The sequence below is a fragment of the Artibeus jamaicensis genome, unplaced genomic scaffold (assembly GCF_021234435.1).
Source record: "Artibeus jamaicensis isolate MK-2021 breed Jamaican fruit bat unplaced genomic scaffold, CSHL_Jam_final scaffold_286, whole genome shotgun sequence".
Lineage (NCBI taxonomy): Eukaryota > Metazoa > Chordata > Mammalia > Chiroptera > Phyllostomidae > Artibeus > Artibeus jamaicensis.
The window spans coordinates 5722692-5747405 of record NW_026522034.1 but is presented as its reverse complement, the minus strand read 5'-3'; the positions used below and the strand labels follow the sequence as shown (position 1 = coordinate 5747405).

Here is a 24714-nt window from a genome sequence, read left to right as displayed (position 1 = left end):
AATAAGTAGCATAGACAGTAGATAGAAAATAGATAGGGGGGAGGGTAAGAATAGTAGGGGAAATACAGAATCTAAAGAATTTGAGACACGTGTTCATGAACTAAAGGGGGAAATGGTGGGGGAGGGGTATGTAGGGTGGAGGGGAATGGAGGGGGAAATAGAACAAATGTAATGGCATAATTAATTAAAAAGTTTTAAAAAAACAAAAAAAATCTTATTAAAAATTTCTGAGAAAAATATTGATTTAATATACAGGGTTCAGGGACTTCCACCAAGATGGAGGCATAGGTGGAGATGCCGTGCCTTCTCACACAACCAAGTTTAGAGACAACAAAATATTAGCAACAGAAAACACAGCCAGAACACAGAAAATTGAACTTTTCAGAAGTCCAATAACAACGAATTTTTCAGCCTGACCGGTAAGAGGGGTGAAGTCAGCAGCTGGCAGAGCGGGGTTGCATAGGAAAACTCGGTCAGACGGACTCAGGCACGCGGATCGCAGGTGTGGGGTTGCAAAGGGCCAACCCACTGAGCGACCTAGTGAGCTCGACCCAGAGAGCAATGGGCGGATCCAGCGAGGGTGAAGGGCAGCAGGCTGACTGTGCTGGCACATTCCTGCGCAGATAGACCAACAAGGGAGTGGGCAGTGAGGCCCTACCAACCAAGCGGAGGCAGCAGAGACGGCCGCCACTTCCCCACTCTGACCCTGCCCCCACACACAGCGTCACAAACCAGGGACCCCACCCTGGAGGCCCCGCCCCACCCTTAAGGCTCCGTTCCTCATACTTAATGGGCTTGAACAGACCAAAAATGGCTCAAGAAGATCTCAAAGCCCCAGAGCCCATAAATCTAAGTGACAAAGAAATAGCAAAACTTTCAGATGCACAGTTCAAAACACTGGTGATATCAGGATGCTCACAGAACTGGCTAATTTTAGTCACAAATTAGAGGAACATATGAAGGCTAAACTAATTGAAATGAATGGTAATACAAAGGAAACCAATAGTAATGGAAAGGAAACTGGGACTCAAATCAAAGGAGTGGACCAGAAGGAGGATAAAAATGACCAACCAGAAAAGAATGAAGAAACAAGAATTCAATAAAATGAGGAGAGACTTAGGAACCTCCACGACATCTTGAAATGCTCCAACATCCGAATTATAGGGGTACCAGAAGGGGGAAAGGAACAGCCACCAGTAGAAAACTTATTTGAACAAATAGTAAAGAAGAATTTCCCCAATCTGGCAAAGGCAATAGACCTCCAGGAAATCCAGGAAGCTCAGAGAGTCCCAAAGAAGTTGGACACAAGAAGGAACACACCAAGGCACATCATCATTACATTAGCCAAGATTAAAATGAAGGAAAGAATCCTAGAAGCAGCTAGAGATAAGGGGACAGTCACCTACAAAGGAGTTCCCATCAGATTATCAGCTGATTTCTCAAAACAGAGCTTACAGGCAAGAAAGGGCTGGAAAGAAGTATTCCAAGTCATGAAATCCAAAGACCTACATCTAAGATTGCTCTATCCAGCAAAGCTTTCATTTAGAATGGAAGGACAGATAAAGTGCTTCTCAGATAAGATCAAATTCAAGGAGGTCATCATCACCAAGCCCTTATTATATGAAATGTTAAAGAGACTTACCTAAGAAAAAGAAGTTAAAAAAAGATGAACAGTGAAAGGACAGCAAACTCACAGTTATTAACAACCACACCTAAAACAAAAACAAAAGCTAACTAAAAGGACAGCTAGATCAGGAGCAGAACCATAGAAATGAAGATCTCATGGAGGGTTAGCAACAGGGGAGTGGGAGGAGAAGGGGGGAGAAGGTACAGAAAATAAGCAGCATAGACGGTAGGCAGAAAATAGATAGGGGGAGGGCAACAATAGTATGGGAAATATAGAATCCAAAGAACTTGAGACACATGGTCATAAACTAAAGGGGGGGGGAATGGTAGGGGTGGGGGGGGTGCAGGGTGGAGGGGAATGAAGGGGGGAATAGAACAACTGTAATGGCATAATCAATAAAACAAAAATTTAAAAATAAATAAATAAATATATATATATATATATATATATATATATATATATATATATATATATATATACAGGGTTCAGTAGACGTAACACCTGCTTGAGTATGGTTGGCAAGGGAATAATATGGATGTAATAATTTATAAACTTGAACATTTCACCTAAAATGTCATATGGGGTGCTTGAGAATGATATTGTTATGTTACAAATTACATGTTTGTGATTTTGTAATAAAAGATTTTGTAAAAAGACTGCTGGCCAAGATGGAGGCATAGTAGACACACTGTGCCTCCTTGCACAAGCAAAAGGAGGACAACAATTTAAAAACAAAAAACAACCAGGACAGAAAATCAAACTGTATGGAAATCTGACAACCAAGGGGATTCAGAAGAAACATTCATCCAGACCAGTAGGAGGGATGGAGATGGGCAGCAGGGCAGAGGGGACTCACAGCAAGGCAGCAGCTGGAGGATGGGGGTGGGCAAGACAGCAGCTGGCGGACTGGGCAGTCCCACATTCGCATGCAGATAAACCAGGAGGAAAAACTAGGGAGCAAGACAGACTGCACAACCCAGGGTTCCTCAAAAACTACAGACAAATACAGCTTCAAAACACCAATTGAAAACATCTGTGGGGGTTGAGGAGGAAGCAGGAGAAATCCCTAGCCTCAAAGGGGAGTTCACTGGACAGGCCTACAGAGTCCTAGAACATACACAAACCCACACGCCCAGAAATCACCACAAAAAGGGCCCAATTTGATTGTGGGTTGTGGGGGAAGAAGTGACTGAAAACAGGCAGAGAGCAGAGTAAGCAGCACTGTTCTCTCTCAGACCCCTCCCCCATATACAGCATCATAATGCATCAATGTGGGTTACCCTGCCCAGGTGAACGCCTCAGGCTCCACCCCTTAACACGTATCAGGCTAGATAAGTCAAAAAAGAAAAAAGGTCCAAATGAAACAACAAAGCTCCAGATAAAATACAACTAAGGCACAAAGCAATAGCCAACCTATCAGACGCATAGTTCAAAGCACTGGTAATCAGGATGCTCACAGAAATGGTTGAATATGGTCACAAATTAGAGGAAAAAATGAAGGGTATGAAAAGTAAAATAAAGGCTATAAAAAAGTGAAATAAAGGAAAATGTACAGGGAACCAAGAGTGATGGGAAGGAAACTGGGACTCAAATCAACAGTTTGGAGGACAAGGAAAAAACAAGCCCAATTAAAATGGGCAAAATGAGAAAAAAGGTCCGGATGCCTCACCAAAGAAGATATATAGATGGCAAATAAGCATAAGAAAAGATGCTCAATATTATGTTATTAGAGAGTTGAAAATTAAAACAGTGAGCTGTTACTACATAGCTATTAAAATGGCAAAAATCCAAAATAATACCAACATCAAATGCTGGTGAGGATCTAAAGCAAGAAGAATTCTCATTCACTGCTGGTAGAAATGCAAAATAAACCACTTTGGAAGACAATTTGGCAGTTTTATTACAAAACTAAACACAATCCAGCAATCTTACTCCTTGATATTTGCCCAAATGAGGTGAAAACTTATAACCATGCAAAAATATGTACACCAATGTTCACAGCAGCTTTATTCATAACTGCCAAAACTTAGAAGCAACCAAGGTGTTCTTCAAAGGGTGAATGGATAAACAAGCTACAGTATATCATATTATATACTGGATGGATATTATATATAATATGTATGTACAGTGTATTATATACTGCATGGATATAATCATTATATAATGATATATACAGTATAATCATTAGTCAGCAACAAAGAAAAATGAGCTATCAAGCCATTAAAACATATGGAGAAATCTTAAATGTATAACTACTACATGAAAGAATCCAGAATCCAATCTGAAAAGCCTTCATACTGTTTTTCCCCCAATTATCTATTTTGGAAAGGCAAAAATATGAAGACAGTAAAAAGATCAGTTTAGCAGGGGTTCAGAGGAGGGACAGAAGGATGAATAGGTGAAGCACAGAAGATTTTAAGAAAATGAAACGCATTAGTAGGACACCATAATGGTGGAGACATGTCTTTATATATTTGTCGAGTCCTACAAGATGTACAACACAAACAGTGAACCCTAGTTAATAATGTATTAATATTGGCTCACCATTTGTAACAAATAGACAACACTAATGCAAGATGTTAACAGAGAAAACTGGAGGGGTAGGGTAAAAAAGTATATCTCTCAGTACTTTCTGCTTAACTTTTCTGTAAACAAAACTGCCTTTTTAAAAAATCCATTAATTAAAAATATTTTTTTACATTTTTATAAAGTTATCAACCTATACACTCGAAGATTTAGGTTAACGATATGTAAAACATACCTGAACTTTCAAAAAATAAAATACTAAATGGTTCTTTAAACCTTGTATTTGAAAATGAATATAAAAAAAAAAAAAGACAGAAGTTTGTTATTTTGAAAGAGGATGCCCTGGCTGGTGTGGCTCAGTGGACTGAGTGCTGGTCTGCAAACCAAAGCGTCATCAGTTCAATTCCCAGTCAGGGCACATGCCTGGGTTGCATGTCCCCCCCAGTAGTGGGCATGCAACAGGCAACCACACACTGATGTTTCTCTCCCTCTTTCTCCCTCCCTTCCCTCAAAAGGGCAGCACTAAGAAGGTAACAGTATAGAAAAACACCACCCTTCAGATTTTGAAGAATTTCACAAAACGTATTCTAGGCCTTTAAGAATAAACATTCTTGGCATAGATCTTTATCTGTAAATATTTCCACATCTATAAGGAATTTTAAATCACTCAATTGCGAATGACCAGGAAAGGAACAAGTACTACTTGCTGGTTCCCACTTTATCAATAACTCCATCCTTACAATGATTATGGTATTTCTATTTCACCCTTTTCTTTCATTATGTAGCTGACTCCTAGACTCCCTTCCTCCCCCCCAAAAAAACACAAAAAAATCTGGTGTAGAGTCTAACACCCTGATGAATACAACATTCAACAGCATCCCTTATTTCAGAATATGCAAAGAATTGGTCTGAGATTACTATATTGACACGGATAAACTACCAAAATGCTCTTATGAGTGCCTTTTCTTTCTTATATTCTTTTCCACTGCACCTTTCTCTAAACAAAATTTTAGCTTGTGTCCAGTTGTTGGTATTTACACTACTGCTGTTATAGACCAAATTGTGTTTCCCCAAAATACACATGTTGAAGCCCTAGCCCTCAATGTATTTGGAAAAAGAACCATTAAAATGATAATTATGCTTAAATGAGATCACAAAGGTAAAAATCCTAATTCAACAAGCCTAGTGTCCTTATAAAAAGATGAAGAAATACCAGGAATGCAAACACACAGAGAAAAGGCCATGTGAGGACACAGCCAAGGAGAAGCCCCAGGAGAATCCAAACCTGCCATTACCTTGATCTTGCACTTTCAGCCTCTAGCACAGTGAAAAAGTAAATTTCTGTTGTTTAAGCCACCCAGTCTGTTATTTTGGTATGACAGCCCTAGCAAACTAATACAGCTACCTACCAGTCTTCAGTACACAATCCTTAATACATCTTAATTGACACTGTATTATAATGGAATCCACAGGATACAAACTCTAGTTTCTAGCCATTGTCTAAGAAATACAATATCCTCTGTGCCTAGTGTCATATATACATGGCTTTGTTTTGTTTTTCCAACAGATTCAAATATACTCAAGTTCCTTCCTCTTCCATCCCCTCAACTGTAATCATCTGTTCACTTAGTATTTACCACCATTGTCAAGAGGTCTATTTTCCAACACACTATCCAACTTGTAATCTGACATATTTGTCAACTTGCCACTGACACCTTCCCCCCCCCACTCACTCCTTTATCAGCTGCCTCATATATACTTCTCAGCCTTGGCAGTGTTGACAATTAGGCATTCAAAAACATCAACAATCAATGAAAGCACTTCTGGTTAGTGAACAAACCATTAACATGCTGGTTTCTGTTGATTATCTTATTACTCACACCAGAAGGGTGTTTTCTGTTGTGTTTTTTTTTTTATTACTGCAGCTATCCCATGAGTTGGGAAAATTCAAACGTTAACTCTACATAGATTATTGAAGTGAAAAACACTTCTCTTCAAATATATCAAGAGAGTACAGCTTCACTGACTACCATCAACAAAACATGAGCTAAGAGTTGATTTTTCTACTTATACTGATAAATCTGTGTTCATCTATCCAGTCACCAGCCTCCTTTCTCTGACCAATAATGTTCATTTTGCAAAGCAACAGCCTTCCAAAGAACAGAGTATTATCCCTTACCAATTCACTCAAGAATAAAGCCTAAAATTCTGTTCTCATTAGAATGAGAACAGCTAAGTTATGCTTCAAAATATTCGTCAAATAATGCCTTACTGCCTGAAGAGTCAAAATATGGCAAATGAAACATTTTTATTCCTTTGAGATCTTGATCTTAACAGAAATATTGCCAGACCACGTTCAGAAAAATTCAATCCTGAAAGTTTTCTTGGGTTTTATTTCTTCTACAAAGGTCATTATTCACTATATGTCTAAAACTAATTATGCCAATGGCTTCGAGTGGGAGTACAATCTTACCTCTGTTTTGTTAAATTGTGAGATAATGATGCCGAATTAATAACTAATGAAGACTGAGTATTCATGAAAAGTTATTAGTTTTATGTAAAAGTAATTAATGTTTATTTTGCAACTTAGTAATCATTATTTTACTGCATAGAATCAGATAGCAAGTCACGAATTACTTATTAGCACACATTTACTTACTAGTAAAATTTCAGATATTCAAAACTTTTAGAAGTCATTATAGAAATATAAGTTTTCCAATGAACCGGAATTTCAGCTCTTTAAGCATTAGAAGTTATTTTTAAATACTCTGGATGAAATTATTTCTACAATGTATTTCAAAGTTTGTATCTTTTTAAGTAGGGTATACTGAATATAATGTATGCTTTTCTTAAGAATTTGGAAAATTGCAACAAATGTCAATTTTTGTATGACAGTGACATTCATAGAAACTACTGATGTATATGAGCAAGATGGTCTGCCCCTATCCTTAGAATCACGAGATTGGTTTTCTTTTAAGTTCACAGAAAAGCTTTTCCTGCTGTCAGTTAACAACCTACAAATGCTCCTCTGTTTCACTGCTGCCTCTGTTCCATGTGATCTTAAAAATCAAATACTTATTTGAATTGTCTAAAATAAGACTAACCTCTAAATGAAAAGCCTGAGGGATTCTTATATGAGTACAGAAATGTTAACCATATATTTTCATAAAATCTCCATTAACCATTTAGAGAACTTTTTTTTTTGCAACACAATCTTATGGGGAAAAAACATGGGCTTTATAGTCATACAGGGGTTCAGATTCCCCCTTTTAACACTTAGCTGTGTAATCCTGGACAATAATAATCCATCTTCCCTAAATGTTTGCATATTTACTGTAAGAAATTACCATCATTTCCTAACTCACAGTTGCTATGAAGTTAAAAGTGATACTGTATATAAAAAACAATGATTGCTACCAAATAGGCCCACAATAAAGGTGTACTTTTATATTTCATTTACATATTAAAATGGCAAATATACTGAATTTTACTGTCTTTTAAACAATCAACATAACTTTCCATTGTTTTTTCAACATTTTTTACTTCTTAGTATCTATATATGTTTTCCCTGCCAAATAGCTTTTGAGTATTTTATGCCTTTTTTGTCCTCTGTAACTGAGATATTTCTCCTGCATGACCCAAGCAGCAGAAATCCTTAAGACTATACTGTGAACATGGAAAAAAGTGTGCAATACTAATTGCTCACATTCTTAGATCATAAATAAGCTCCCTAAAGTCAAAATCTCTGTGTGCTACTTACCAATAACTTTGAAGCAAGCTACTCTGAGTCTTAACTTCCTCATATTCAAAAAAGATTATCAATCTCCAATAATATGGCCAATTAACTAGAACAGAATACCCACTGAAATTTTTAAAACTAAATAAAATAGAAAATACATATTCTTAAAAGTATCAAAGGGCTGAAATGACAGTAAGGAATTGTAAGACACATGAGCAGGCAGGAATTCTAAGAGGTAAGCAGAGTGCTGAAGCCTAGTTAGCCCCTGACCAAAGCCCAAATTGGGCTTTGATTTTCACAGTCTCATAAAGATAAAAGCCAAGCCAAGGGCCCACTCTAGGTAGTAAGTCTCTTTGGAGACCCTATACCATACAACTGGAACCCACAAAATGAACCAAAGCAGATGTGATCCACTTTAACCTACCCCCTAAGAACTGCAAAGAAAGTTCTTTAGCACTCAGCTGTAAATAAAATGGAAAGAAGAGTTCCTGGCAAGTTACTGCTTTTTCTGTAACAGGCCAGATATAAATACTTTAGGGTTTGGAGGCCATATGATCTCTGTTGCAACCACTTAACTCTGTCATTGTAGCATGAAAAGAGCCACAGATGACACAAAAGAAACAAGGGTTCCAATAAAACTAAGGCTACTAAAATTTGAGTTTCATGTCACAAAATATTATCCCTATTATCCAATTATTTAAACATGTAAAAACCATGATTAACTTGTGATCTTACAAAAACAGGCAGTACAGGTCACATGACACATACCACCACCTTAGCTACCACTATTCTACACACACATACAAATCTATGATCTTAATTCACATCGCCCGAGTAACACAAAAAGCCCAGGTTATAGCCCCATGGACTGAAGGGTTGCCACTTCAATCCCCCATGTCAGGGCACACACCTAGGTTGCAGGTTCGGTCCACGGTTGGGGCACATAGGGAGGCAACCAATCAATGCTTCTCTGTCACATGGATGTTTCTTTCTTTCTCTCTCTCTCTCTCTCTCTCTCTCTCAAAGCATTGAAAAAGTGTCCTTGGGTGAGGATTAATAAAAAAAAAAAAACAGGTTATTACATCTAGAAGATACATGCACAAATGTCACAAAAAATGTACCAAGAAAAGGCATGTTTAGAACAAAAAGGAAACAAAACATCATGAAAAGATAGAAATAAATACACAAAAACCTCAGATAAAGGAAATGGTCATACATAAAATATTTGTTTATCAATATTAAAGAAATAAACATGCCTTAAAATACCTGAAAGGGACAAGAACCACAAAAAATACTTGGAAGATTTGAAAAAGAACTAGAAAGAATTTATAAAATTGTAAAACACAACAATTGAAATTCAAAACAAAGTGGAATAGTTTAGAAATTAGTGAATTAAGAAACATCTGAAAAAATACCCATTATAAACAAGAAAATAGAAAACAAGAAAAGAAACATTGTAATACATGTAATATGTATGTAAATCAGAAATCCAGGAAAAAAAAACACAACAGAGCACTGAAGTCATAATATCATTTTCTGTGAAAATAAACAGAAACCAGTAACAAAAGGTAACTAAAAATAACAAATGGTATCTTTCACACCTACATATACCATCCTACATACCCTTCTACAATGTGACAATATCATTCATTGATATCAATCACCTAATCACTTTTCCCTAAGTTCTCTCCCCCTTGAACTTGGATGGACCTTTGTAACTATCTAGACCAGTGATTTCTTTCTTCTTTTTTTTTTTAAGATTTATTTTTAGAGGGGAATGGGGTGGAGGGTGGGGGGGGGGGAAGGGAAAGAAACATCAATGTGTGGGTGCCTCTTGCATGCCCACTACTGGGGACCTGGCCCACAACCCAGGCATGTGCCCTGACTGGGAATCGAACTGGCAACCTTGTGGTTTGCCACTACATTTCAAAACTTGAGAGATGCAGCTAAAGCAATGCTTTATAGGAAAATTTATATCTAAATGGGTATAATAGAAAAAAAACAAAAATTAGGAAACTGTCTATTCAAGATAGAAAAATAGCAAAATACACTGTGGTAAAAGGAAATAATAGAAATGAGATATAAAAAGAAAATACATAATAGAAAGGGCCAAAAAAGCCAGAAGGTGGGTCTTTGAAAAAACCATAAACTGGCAAACTTCTGTCAAGATGATAAGGGGAAAAAAGATATCAAGAATTAAAAAGAGGGTAAACACTACCAATGATGAAAATATTACAATGATTAATAGGACTGTTTAATTTAGATGAAGTCAGAAAAGAAACCTAAAAATTACTACACAACTTAGCAAAACTTACTCAAGAACACACAGAAAACCTGAATGGCCCTATTTAAAAAACACTTAACTCTAGAAAATATCTTCCCCACAAAGAAAACTACAGATCCACACTGCTTTACCATCAGCAAGTTCTCCCAAATATTCAAGAAATAAATAATCCAATCTTAAGTAAATTCCTTCCAATTATTTTTATGAGGCTGGCATATCTCTGAAAACAAATAAATTTGGCAGAGATCATACAACAAAGACAAATCATAAACTAATCTTACTCCTGAAATTGAATGCAAATATTCCAAACCAGTATTAACAAATAAAATCCAGCAATATAAGTATGATGTACTATAATCAAGTTAGGAATAGCTCAAGAAAGCAAAGATAAATCTGATAATAATCAAAAAGTCAATTAATATAATCAAACGTATTTAAGAAAGCCATAAAATTCAATGTTTGTTAATGTCTCTAAAGGAATCTTAGCAAACTAGGAACAGAAGGAAATTTCTTTAATCAATAAAAGGTATTTACAAAAGCCTAAAGATTGCTTAATGGAGAAGTGCTGAACATTTTCTCCTGAGATAAAGAACAAGACAAGCATAGCCCCTACCCACTTCTATCAACATTATACTGCAGATACCAGGCAGTACAGAAAAACAAGAAAAAACAATAAGTATAAGAATTAGAAACAAGAAACAAGTGTTTTTTGCATATGACATAATCATGAAAACAGAAAAAGAAAAATATACAGATAATCTTTTAATAATTCTATAATTTAACAATATAAGTTGGTAAATTTTATATCTGTATATATCAGCAACAATTAGAAAATAATCTTTTAAAAATATCACTACTTAAAACTGTATCATAAAATACAAAGTGCTCAAAATACAGCTAACAAATAATGTACAAAACCTCTACTGAAAAAATAAGACATAATCAATCATTACAGAAATGGAAAGATACCCATGTTCACAGACGGAAAGACTCAATGTTGGAAAAATGTCAGTTCTCCCCATATTAATCTAGAATCAATTCAATTCCTATAAAAAACCCCAAATATTGCTTTTTTTATGTTGGACTATCTGGGTTCTTTCTGCAGAATCTGACGCAGTAATTCTGAAACATATACATGAAAGTGCAATGGGGAAAAAAACAGCAGACTCTCTTGAAGAACAACACAAGGTGAAAAGACCTGCCTTATCAGATATCATAACTTATAAAACTTTAAGTAGATGGTGTTACTAGGACAGGAAAAAACAAAAAGATCAATAGGACAGAGGAGCAAGTTCAGAAGAAGAATTACACAAATATGAATACTTAATATATGTGTCATTGCAGATCAGTAGACAAAAGATGAACTTTTCAAAATTGATGCTGACACTCTCAGGTATCCATCTGAAGTGAGACAGAATGAAACTGGACCTCAAACTATTCACAAGATCTATTTCAGGTAAAGACCAAATTCGTAAAAGATTAAAACTTAAAAGCTCTTAGAAAATAATGTGGGAGAACATCTCTTTACTTCAGACTAGGAAAGGCTTTCTTTAAAAAGATTCAGAAAACTACATTAAAAATGAGAAATTCTGTTCATCAACAGGCACAATAGAAAGTGAAATAATCCTAAAACAAGATACTTGTAACAGGTGGAACTGAGAGGCCAGTATCCAAAACACATACAGAATTTCTAAAAATCAGTAAAAAAGCACAGACCACCTCAAAGAAAAAAAAAACTGGACAACCAACTTAAACAGAGTATAAGAAAAAATTCAATGACTGTGAAAAGATGCTCAGCTTCACTAACAATCATGGAAATGCAAATTAAAATCATGAGATACATACCTTCAGATTGGCAACAATTACAGTCTGACAATACCCAATATTGAGAAAGTAAAGCAATAGGAACTGTAATACATTGTGTTAATGGAAGTATAAATTGAAATAATTTTGAAGAACACTTTGCTATTATCAAATTTAATATATGCATACCTTGCAACCCAGCAATTCCATTCCTAGGAATCCTAGAGAAACATTTGCATACTTGCAAACATGAAACAGGTACAAGAGCACTCACCACCGAGTTGTTTGTGTAACAGCAAGAAATTGAAATCAATTCAAATGTCCATCAAAACTAGAATGAGTAAACTGTAATATAACCACACAATGAAATACTTTCCCAAAATGAAATCTAATGAACTATTATGGCTAACTACAACAATCTGGAATTAATTTCACAAATGCTGAACTAAATTTTTGAACTCACATAAAATACTCATATGAAGTTTAAAAAACAAGGAAAACTAAACTACATTGTTTAAAAATATATAACCTGGAATTTAAAATTATGAAGCAAAGAAAATGATAGTCACAAGGGTCAGGATAACGGCTACCTCCACAGTGGAGGATATGCTCCCAAGGGCAAGGGGATAGTGAGGTAAGGGGGAGGCAATTCTAGTTTGTTGGCCTGGACAACACAAATAATCATAATTTTCTTTAAACTGCAGATTTTATTCACTATCCTGTATATATGAGTAAAAAAGAAAAGTAGCAACTTCATGATTGCTATGATTTTAATGCAATAAAGTAACCTAGGTAGTCTGGTACATAGTGTGCATTTTTTTTAAAGCTACATTACATAAATGTTTTGCATTTTCCAAAGTGCCCACCACCACAAGTTGCTCATGGTAAATGACCAAATATTTCGTTCAATAAATGAAACAAATTCCTTTCAATCACTGGAGTAAAAGACAATTTAGATCTGAATGGTTAGGTTCCCTAACCTCTAATTTCCATTTCACAAGCCTGGAGCTTGAATTCCTTATATCCTAACAAGTACCCTTCCCTCTCTCATTCATTAGTATTCCTGGTTTATTTATTACTCCTAACACTCTTACTATACACATTTTATCTGCCTTACTAGATTGTAAATAGCTGTCCAATGAATGCTTGGAATCCTATATAATCTGAGACAGTTAAGGCAGTAAAGATGAAAAAGAAAAGCTACAGTTAAGGAGAGGGTAAGTGTGTGTGGGGGGGGGGAACAGTCAGAACAGAATTTGAGTTATTCTTGCATGAAAACACCCAAGTCATTAAGTTTTGATTTCCAATAATTCAAGGAGCCAGGAAGCACAGGGAGAGACTGCAGGTAAATCACGTGCTGACCCTCTGACACTGGTACATAAAATAATTAAAATAGATTAACATTCATTGATATCAATCACCTAATACTTAGGGGCAAAAAGGTGTGCCTATGTCCCAAAACACATCTACTTCGCCTGAGATTCTCTTACCAAAAATAGCAACATCAAAAAACACAACAACTAAGCTCCTTCAGACTATAGTATAAGTCGCTCTGGAACAAATCAACTCATTCTCAATTACTTGAAGAAGAAATTTCATTTTTTAATTATTTATTCAACATGTATTACTTATTCATAGTTCAAAAGATTAAACACAAATATATAGCAGATCCAGGCCACTAGTGAAATCACAGTATATCAACACAACAGAGTATCATGCCTCTGTAAAAAAGAATGAAAAAGATCTGTATGTACCAAGATCTCTATGTACTAATATGGAATACCACCCAGAATACACAGGTAAGAGAAAAAGAAGAAAGAGTGAGAGAGAGGAGGTACAGAAAAGCATATACAGTATGTTATCTTTGGTGAATGAAAGGAGTACACACACATAAATATACATCTTATTTTTAAAAGAAATAAAAATACTGTAATGACTGATCAGAAACTTACAAAAATACTTATATATAGGGAAGTAAGGAGGAAACAGAGTAGAAGGGATGGGGATGAAAATGAGATTTTTACATACACCTTTTCATTTGGTTTGTCCTTTTCAACATTTTATATATTTAATGGGTAACATTAAATCAACAACCAGGGAAAGCAAACCCTAAAATGAAACATAAATGGACCTAGCTATGTATCAAATTGCTAAAAATCACACTGAAAAAATTATTAACTTTTTTAAAAAAGATTATTTATGTTTAGAGAGAGAGGACAGGAGGGAGAAAGAGAGGGAGAGAAACATGGATGTGTTAGAGAAACATCAATTGGTTACCTCTCACACATGCCCCAACCGGGGACCTGGACACAGTCCAGGCACATGCTGTGACCTGGAATTGAACCAGCAACCTTCTTCTTTGTAGGAGGACATTCAACCAACTGAGCCATGCCGGTCAGGGTTATTAAATAACTTCTGAATACAGCAATAACAGTAAGTATATCTTTAGTGGCATACATTCCAAATATAAATGCAAAAAAACCCTTAAACTTCACCGAGTAGTTTTATTTATTTTGAAACTACTTTAGGTAAATAAAAACTATATCGATTTTATATTTTATATAAATATATATATCAATACAAAATAAATATATAAATACATATCAAATAAAATTATATTTGATATATTTTATATATCAATGTTAAATTTGATTTAAAATTATCAATATTATCTCATGCTTTTCCCCCCTCCTAAAAGGCATAAAAGCAATGACAGCCCCTCAACAAGGAGCACACTTAGCATCCAGGTATTGGTTTCTAAATATCATCTTCTACAATAAGGAGCCAGAACTCAGTGCTGAAATTGCTGATTCCTCTAAAGCTGCAAATGTCATGGTGAGCCAAGATAACTTGTATACAAAAGTAAGGAAATCATTTAAATACTAATAATGGGTTTGTACAGAAAGAACTCAGGGGACAGCTTGACAGGGCTCCCAATCTCCTTATTTGAAACAATTTAAGCATCAAAAAGAGCAATATCTATAACTACTTGTAATATTATACAACATAAAATCTGAGACCATTAAAAACTCAATTGTCATCACTGTAGAAGACTATTAGACCAACTCCTCACTATGAAAATTAGACGGAAAAGAATTAAGTATTTACTATCCGCCCTTTTTGGAGAAACTGCAAGTTCACTCCCAACTGATGAAGGTTGTAAAGCTCTTATTAATTGAAAAATGATAGCTAATATATGTAAATGAATTACAGAGTTAGGAAAATCACCATTTTTCAAACTTCGGTTAAACAACTGATTTGCCTAAGGCTCAATGAAGAATGCTAAAATTATTAGATAAAAAATATTGAAGGATAGAATGGTACCAAAGTATGGTAACAAAGTACTACCTACACAGATTACTGTACTTGATGAACACATGAAGAAAAAAAGTATGCTTTTACAAAGTAAGATACAACAAAAACCACCCTAAACGTCATAAAACTGAAATCACTAATAGTCACATTATATGTCTCCCATAGTATATAACACAAAATATAATGTCACCTATGAAGTATTCTTGCCAAAACTTTTTAACATGGATCTAAGCAAGCCTTTAAAACAGGGGTGTCAAACTCATTTTCACTGGGGGGGCCACATCAGCCACGTGATTGCCTTCAAAGGGTGGAAATAATTTTAGGACTGTATAAATGTAACTACTCCTTAACAGTGAAGGAGTTGAAATTACACTGGGCCCTTTGAAGGCAACTGCAAGGCTGATGTGGCCTCCGGTGAAAGTAAGTTTATCACCGCTGCTTTAAAATATAACTTCCAGTTTACAGGATATACAGAGAACAGAGGAACAAGTTAAACAAAAGCACAAAGAAACAGATAACTCTTAGAAAACTCTTGTATCGTACAAGATCTGGCCTTGCAAAATGAATTTCAATATCCTAAGAAAGGGGATAGAGAAAAGAACTTTTGTGTGATTAAAAGAAACTAAAATCATAATCAAATGCCATGCCAAATCTTGATTGAATCCTGGTTTTAAAAAATCATTTTATAGTACAATTAGGAACATTTAAATATAGAGTATACATGAAATGGTATTAGTAAATTAGTAATGGTATTAGTAATGGCACTGCAGTGCTATATAGAATATCTATTTTCTTAGGCATCATATGCTAAAGTATTTTGAGATAAATGTCAGAATATTTGAAACTTTCAAAAAAAGGCTCATGGGAGGCTGGGTGAAAAAAGTGAAGGAATTTAAACAAAGTTTCCTCCTGGCCGGTGTGGCTGAGTTGGTTGGGCATCACCCTCAAAGCAAAAGGTAGCTAATGTGATTCCCAGCCAAGGCACATGCCTGGATTGCAGGCCAGATCCCCAGTTGGGAACTTGCTGGAGGCAACCAATAGACATTTCTCTCTCACATCGATGTTTCTCTCCCTTGCTTTCTCCCTCCTTTCCCCTCTCTCTAAAAATAAAGAAATATAATTTTTTAATAATAAAATAAATTTAAAAATTTAAAAAGATTCAGTGAAAGTATATCACACACACATACCTACAGACCCATAAAGATATAGATGGCATTCTGCTAACTTTTGAACCCAGGGAGCAAATATAACAATATTTTTTGTTCTAGTCAATGAACCTTTTAACATGTTCTAAGTTTTTAATTATAAAACAGCAGGGGGTTGGCAGAAAGAGAATTAAAAGAAAGTAGATCTACAAAAGTATGTAAGAAAAAAATATGGGCTAAAAATCATTTATAAACACATATCCACACAGTCATCTGAAGACCTTTCAACCTTATATTAAAAAAAAGAGGGGGTTACTCAGACAACTATCACCTAATCAATATAAGTAAACAGATTTCAACAAATACTTACACACTACAAACAGCAATAGCACTACAATCTATCAATGATTTAAGGAATGTTTGTCATTGGCAAACAGAACACTTTGTTATGGTACTTCACACTGAGTCAAAATACATTCTGACATCCATTCATATTATATACTAAGACATTAAAAAAGTATTTCTCTGAAATTTTTTATATTGAAAAATATCTTTACACTTGAAAGAGAGCTAGCAGATGATCCATCTAAAATTTACTTCTGCTGGCAACAAACTTTGATTAACCATTTATTCTAAATGTCATACAATGACATTCTTTAAATTCTTTTAAGATTTTTATTTTTATTTATTTTTAGAGAGTGGGGAAGGGAGGGAGAAAGAAAGGGTGAGAAACATCAATGTGTAGTTGCCTCTCGCACACCCCCTACTGGGGACTTGGCCCACAACCCAGGCATGTGCCCTGACTGGGAATGGAACCAGCAACCCTTTGGTTCACAGGCCAGCACTCAATCCACTGAGCCACACCAGCCAAGGAAAATTCTTGAAATTCTTGATCTCATACTTAAACATACCAAGAAACAGACATATTCAAGGAGGAAAAAGGAGACGTTGAGTAACAACTATGTGCTTGGTGCTTTACATAAAGTGCTTTCTTTAATCATTATCTTATGAGGTAAATATTCTCATTTGAGAGATGAACATTCTTGACATCAGAAATGTTTAGTGACTTGGCCACAAATGACAACTCATAAATGAGGCTGGAAATTAAATGAAGGTCTATTGGAAATCCAGGTTTGAAAGTTACATGCTTTCCAACTAATTGGCCTTAATAATTTTAATATTTACAGACAGAAAACCCTATCTAAGGAAAAAGTATATTTAAAAGAATACATTCACAGTCAAAAAATTATATAATCTTAAAGTTTAAGAAAAATCAGAGCTATAAAGTACAACACAGGGAAGAGAGTCAATAATATTGTCATAACTATGTAGGGTGCTTGGTGGGAACACTTTGTGAAGTATAAGACTGTTTAACCAGCATGCTGTACATCTGATAATAATATTGAAAGTAAACTATAACTGAAAACTTTAAATTTAAATTTAAAAAATTAAAACTGAGGAAAAGAAAAAGTACATGGTAAAATTGCTAGTTGCAAAAAGAACAATTCTTAGCAAGCCAGCTGTCTGTCTATGACATAGGATAGTTAGTCCTTTCCTCACCATACATGTAAAATTACACTCCAGTTGCCCGTTGGATGACCCCAATGCCAAAATATGCTAGCAACACAATTCATATTAAAACCCAGAAGCCAATCACCATTTGGAAAGTGCTTTATTTGTTTTCTATACTCATCTCAAGCATATTCTCCAGTCAAAATTAATAAGCTATTTTCAGCAAATATTCTTTGATCATATTCTTTTCTGACACTAAAATATTAAACTAATAAGCAAGAAAATCTACTTAAATAAGACATTTACTAAATATTAGAATGTCAGTATTACATAGTTTTAAATTTGTCTGCTGCATAAAAATATACCAAAATTACATTTCTATAACATAATCTAAATTATGTAGGTTCTTTTTTTTTAAGATTTCATTTATTTATTTTTAGAGAGAGAAACATCAATGAGTGGTTGCCTCTTGCAAATCCCCTACTGGGGACTTGGGCTGCAACCCAGGGAATTGAACGGGCAACCCTTTGGTTTGCAGGTTGGCACTCAATCCACTGAGCCACACCAGCCAGGGCATGTAGGTTCTTTCCATAGGATCAAAATGGCAATACCTATGTCTTTTGTACATCTAAAGATACATACAAAATATATAGAGAAATCTTCATGTTAGAGTTTTCTCATTTAAAATTAAATCCTCTTTGAACTGGATTAATGACTCCTAGAGGGCATGAGGTGGCTTATAGAGTTGTAATATTCATCTTTTTCCAATTTTTAATAATTCATTTTAGAGAGCAGGAAAGGGAGGGAGAAAGAGAGGGAGAGAAACATCAATGTGAGAGACAAACATCAACTGGTTGCCCGCCATATGCACCCAGAGAGGGGACTGACGTGCAACCCAGGTATGTGTCCCAACTGGGAATGGGATCAGCAGGACTGAACCCACAACCCAGGCATGTGCCCTGACTGGGAATCAAACCAGGAACCTTTGGTTTGCGGGATGATACCCAACCCAGTGAGCCACACTGATCAGGGCTATTCTGTATCTTGAGGTGACTGTTGGTTACATTGGTGTGTTTGCTTGGTAAAAATTCACTGAGCTATGTACTTTTATGTGTAATTTATAAAAAGCTTATATATATTTTAAATCTTCAGTCTAAAAATCTCCTTAATTATATTGCACTGATACCAAAGAAGTTAAAGATGGTGAAGAAAATTAAGTAATTAGGAATTTCACTACAGAACTATGACAGAAGTAAGCACTGTGTACAGGAGCCCACAGGAATGGCACCTAACTTAACATGGTAGCAGTAAAGGAAAAGCTTCCTAAAGAAACAGTGAACTGAGGCCTGAAGTTGAAACAGGAGTTAAGCAAGCAAAGAAAGAGGGAAGAGAAAGACAGGAATGAGAACAGAGAATGAAAAGAAAGGAGAGAAGAAGCCTACACTCGTTAAGAGTGAACAAAGTATTTAAGGAAGAGAGCCAAGGAAGGAAAGTCCAGGGAATTAAGAGTCAGATCATTAAGGTTGTTATACACATGCCATGCTACAGTTTAAGCTTTACCCTGAAAGCAATAACAAAACATTGACAACCTTTCAACAGGAAAGGACATGATTAAATTTATATTTCTACTATAAATTCAATCATGGTGCCTGCCATGCTTGCAACCCCATTTTGTAAGGAATTAGCCTGTACACTGCCCCATGCTTTTCACCATTATGATCCTGCTCCACTACCATATGCACAAATAAACACACAGCCAACACTAAATGGCCAGGAGTAGTCACATGACAAATACACACGCTTGGTAGCAGTCCATGAGAAAAGAAGCTAAGCCAGAGACTGTTTCTTGGGAATTCAGACCAGAAAATCCTAGGGAGAAGAGAGAAGTTTACAACAGGAGCTCAAGTTTTTAAAAAAAAAAATAGCAGCCAGGAGGAAAGATGGGAGTGTGGAAGAGATGGCAGTTATAAGGAGGTAGAAATTAGGAAAAAATGGGAGCTATGGGATTGGGGGGGGAGGGGTAGCACTGGAATAGAGAGAAAAATATAGTCCAAAAAGAAATAGAAAGGATAGTGAAGACAAGTAAACAGTAAATACAGCAAAGAGTCAAATCTGTTTCTAGTTTTATTTATTAAGCTCCTGTTCTTGAGACCAAGTTCTTTAATTTATCCTGGGTTCCCGTTTCCTGGGCTTTATTTCAATAAGCACTCCACTACTTAAGGTACTTTGAGTCTCTTCTTTGCAACTGAAAAAGCCTAACGAAAAAAGCATTTTAGAATACTTAGTTAGCAAAGCAGAGAATGAACTGCAGAAGAGAGAAGGCAAGACAGCCACTTAGAAAGCTTTACAGAAGTCCAACAGATATTTTGGGTTAAAATAAAGTAGAGATGACAAGTATAGCAATTAGGAATGATATAAAATATCACAAGGGAGAATGTGCGGGACTTATGACACTGGTAGTGAAAGACAATTCCCAGGTTCCTGAGGCTTCATAAGAAAAGAGTGGCGCTGCTCATAAAGACAGGAAATCAAAAGAAAAAAATCTGTTGCACTTTGTCTCCCTCTTACCCACTTTTTTGGGGGAGAAAAGAGGCAGAGAACAGTTTTATACTGTACATGTGTGAAGTGCTGTGAACTGTGAATCCTAGTGGAGATGTCCATTAGCAGTGATTTATAGGGGTCTAGAGTAGAGGCAAGAGCTCTACACAACAGTTCTAGACTTAGAAGCAATACATTAAGTTGGTGTTAGTTTTGAAACATGACCGAAAACTCTTTGACTAATATTTATTTTAAATTAAATTAATATTACTAAAAATCATGCAAACTAAAAAATCATCTTGGCAAATGACATTTCAAACCTCCTGCACTTCTCTGAAGGCCGAACAAACTTCTGTAAAACAGTATAATCCAAATGATCAGGAAAGATGGAGTTTATATTACTAATTCCTAGTGAGGTTTTCTCTTACTAAAAAAATCTAGTTTCATGAAAAGATACTCAATGTCACTAATCTTCAGAGAAATGCAAATTAAAACTACAATGAGATATAACCTCACACCTATCAGAATGGCTATGAGCAATAAATCAGCAAACAAGTGTTGGTGAAAAAGTGGATAAAAGGGAATCCTCCTGCACTGTTGGTAGAGATGCAGACTGGCACAGCCACAAGGTAAAACAATATGGAGGGTCCTCAAAAAAATTTAAAATGGAACTGCCTTATGACCCAGCAATTCCACTTCTGGGTACATATATCCAAAGAAACCCAAAACACTAGTTTGAAAAGCTCTATGCTCCCGTATGTTCAATGCAGTGTTATTTATCATAGCCAAGATGTGGATAAATATGTGGCAGTACATATACACAATGGAATATTACTTCACCATAAAAAAGAATGAAATCTTACCATTTATGACAGCATAGATAGACCTAGTACTACACTAAGTGAAATAAGTCAGACAGAGAAAGACAAACACCATTTGATGTCACTTACATGTGGAATCTAAATAGCAAAATAAACTAACAAAACAAAAACAGACTCGCAGATACAGAGAACAAACTGATGGTTGCCAGCAGGGAGAGTGGTTGGGAGGATGAGTGAAAAGGGTGAAGGGATTAAGAACTTCAAATAGGTAGTTACAAAATAGTCAAGGAGCTGTGAAATACAGCATAGGGAATAAAGTCAATAATACTGTAATAACTATGTATGGTGCCAGGTAGGTACTAGGCTTATCAGGGGGAATCACTTTGTAAATAATATGATTGTCTGAATATCAACTATAATTGAAAAATGAAATTTTAAAAATAAATTAAATGTAAAAAGTCTACTTAAAAATAAATTTATAAATTAAGAGAAAGAAATCTAAGTTTACTCCATTTCCCTCATGAATCATACACACTAATGTTAACAAAGGGGGAAAAACATTAGTAAATCGCGTTAGGCAGTGAACTTCACTACTGATACTTAAGCTATAAAAAGATTTTTTTTTTAAACTTAACCACATAATTTACTACTCAGATATTCAACTTTACCTGTACTGTAAACGTTGGGTTTCCATCCTACAATCTTTTCTCCTCTCATCTATACCCTTTGCTCCCAAAATCTATTACTGTGCACTCAGAAGTTGATAAAATGCTTAACCCACAAAACCAGCTGCCTACTGGCCATCTACATCTGACAAAAGTATAATCACTCAAACTCAACAAGACACAAATTGAATTCCTCTTTCTTGACAAAAATAAAAATTCTACTCCTTCTTCACATCGATCTCCTCTACCACAGAGTAAGGCACAAGCTAGAATCTAGATCTTATCTTCAAAGAACCCTCTCCCTAATCCCAAACCCACTGAAATCATCCAGTCTTGTCTGCTCTTAATACCCAAATCCAGACCCACTATCTTCATTTGCCTGGACTGCCCTCCTGATATTCCAGACTTTAGCCTTAATCTATACTTTAATATACCCTCTTCCCTGCAGCCAGTGACCTTTTAAAAATACAATTCTGATCATTTCAGTCCCCTACTTTAAATCCTTTAATAACTTATTTGATAAATATTATAATCACCATCAAAGCTAGTCACTCCATAGAAGTTCAGATCAATGACATTTACTTTAGTTACATCTTTTTTTGTAGGTTCAGCTCAAAAAAAATCATCAGAAAATGTTTTCAAATCCTGAAATAGACTTAAAGCATACATATAACAGATGATACATTTAAAAGCAAAACATGCAGCACTGTTTGTAAAAGCAAAAATTGAAACTACCTCAAGACCACCAAAATGGAACACTACCATCCAGCCAGTAAATAAGGTACTACCATACGTAATGTTGAATGACCTATAGGATCTATTGTTAACTAGGGATAAAAAGCTATAAAAAAGAGTTTTAGTGTGTTTTAAGAATAAAAACGTGTAGGCTTGTATATGCTAGAAATATCACAGGAAGGGCACACACCAATATGGAAGTAGTGATTGTCTCTAAAGAGTGAAAGTGGGTGGTTGGAAGATAAAGAGAAACTTTTTACTGCATATTATTTTGACCCCTCTGACACCTATATTATGTCTAGTTATTACCTATAGTTTTAAATATGATTTTTCCTCTCTTCAGTTCCACACAAAATAAAAATTTTAAATGTGCTGACTACTAAAACCTCTTTATACTTTATTCTTGTAACAATGTTAAAATTACGCACTGATCATTTGGTGTATAACATTACCTTTCCTTACTGACAGCTCAGAACCATTTTATTCAATATTTTACTACTGCTGAGAAGGAGGTTGGTGAGCACCAGTGAACACTGCATGATAATCATACTTGCTCCTTGGAAAAGCAAGACAGCAGCACCAAGTAGCATAAATTTACTAAACCGAAGTTAAATCTTTAGGGATTAAGGAAAGCTACAAATCTTATTTTTCCAGCAAATTCAAAAAGAGCAAATCAAAAAAATAGTCTCCGGTATCCTTCAAAAGCAGTGCAAAAAGACCGGTAAAATCTGCAAGGGGAAGCAAATGCTACTACATTGAGACACGGTGACATCCACTTTGTGGTATGTGATTTAATCCTTATAGTGGTCCCTAAAATATCAGACCTGGACAATCTCACACGTTCTACAGAAGACACAGGATGAGAAGCAGGCTGTGTGACCCTATAAAGCACACACCCCCTGCCCTGGACTTGCACACTCTTCCCTCTACCTGCCTTCCATAGCCACCAGACTAAACCCTTCAAATGTGGGTGTCAGCTGGTCCCCTTAAACCAACTGGGGAGAATACATCAGTAGGATAAGCAAACATCCCTTCACCAGTTCATGGCAAAGTCCTTTCAACCAAAGAAAGAATCACGACCAAGAAAAAAGATTACAAGATCTGCCTAAACAGAGGGCTGTGGGAGAGGAGTGGGGAAGGGGAGTGTCTAAAGCGGGGCTGACACCAGATCTGCTGGGAGGTAAGAGCATCACGAAAGAGACCGTCTGAAAGCACAGCTGCCTAGGTAAATAGCTAGCTGGCTTGGAGGTGAGCGACCTGGGAAGGGGAGGTCCTCGGCGAAACAGGGTGGACAGCAACGGATCTGCCTTGGAGCTAGGGGGTTGCAATGGGTTAGGGGCAGGCGTTACTGGGTCTCAGAGGAACTGTGATCCAGTAAGCTCACGGGAGAATGTAACGTAGTCTGTAGGCTCCATTAGAGTCCTAAAAGTCCGCGGAGGGTTCTAAGGGGGTGTGCTGGGGTGGGGAGCCCCCATGACAACGGCCCGGGCGGCTGGAAGGCCGAAATGGTGTCTGGCCAATGGAGATACGATGGGTGGGGTCTACTGGGGACCCGAAGCAGTGATCCGGAGTCTGGGAGGCTCCAGGACAGACCCGTTCATGGGGCGTCTCCGCTGGGGCGGAGCCGGGCGGCCCCGAAAGCGAGACCGAGACGTGGGCCGGACGGCGGGGCCGCTGGGCGGCTAGGGCTGGTCTTACCTCCGGCTCCGCCGCGGTGGCCACCACAGCCCCTACTCTCTGGCGGAAGACGCCTCCCACCGTCGGCCCCAGGGTGAGGCCAGAGGAGAGAGGAGAGGCCAAAGCCAGCAAGGGTCCGACTGTTCCGCAAGGGTGGGCCCAGCAGCTTCAGGGTCCAGGAGAGCGGGCGCCGCGCATCCCCCGCCCTGTCAGAGAGACTCCGCCCGGCCTGAGTAGGCACATCCCCCGCCGCACCCCGCCCAGAGAGCACGCGTTGGATCTCTGCCTCCACCGCTGTAGCCGCCTCTACCGGTGTCGCCGATGCCT

At 36.6% G+C, this 24714-nt stretch overlaps 1 protein-coding gene across 8 annotated transcripts in view; it reads right to left on the bottom strand.

Moving 5' to 3' along the window:
• MYO9A (myosin IXA) overlaps nt 1-24714 on the bottom strand; it is a 312362-nt gene that overhangs the window by 287267 nt on the left and 381 nt on the right. For 7 of the 8 annotated variants that reach the window (XM_053656780.1, XM_053656783.1, XM_053656787.1 and 4 more), the window contains exon 1: nt 24409-24711. The exons of the other annotated variant lie outside the window; for it this stretch is intronic. The gene's annotated coding sequence lies outside the window, so the exon portion shown is untranslated. Of the gene's footprint in view, nt 1-24408; nt 24712-24714 lie in introns of those variants that run through there. 8 annotated transcript variants of the gene reach the window in all.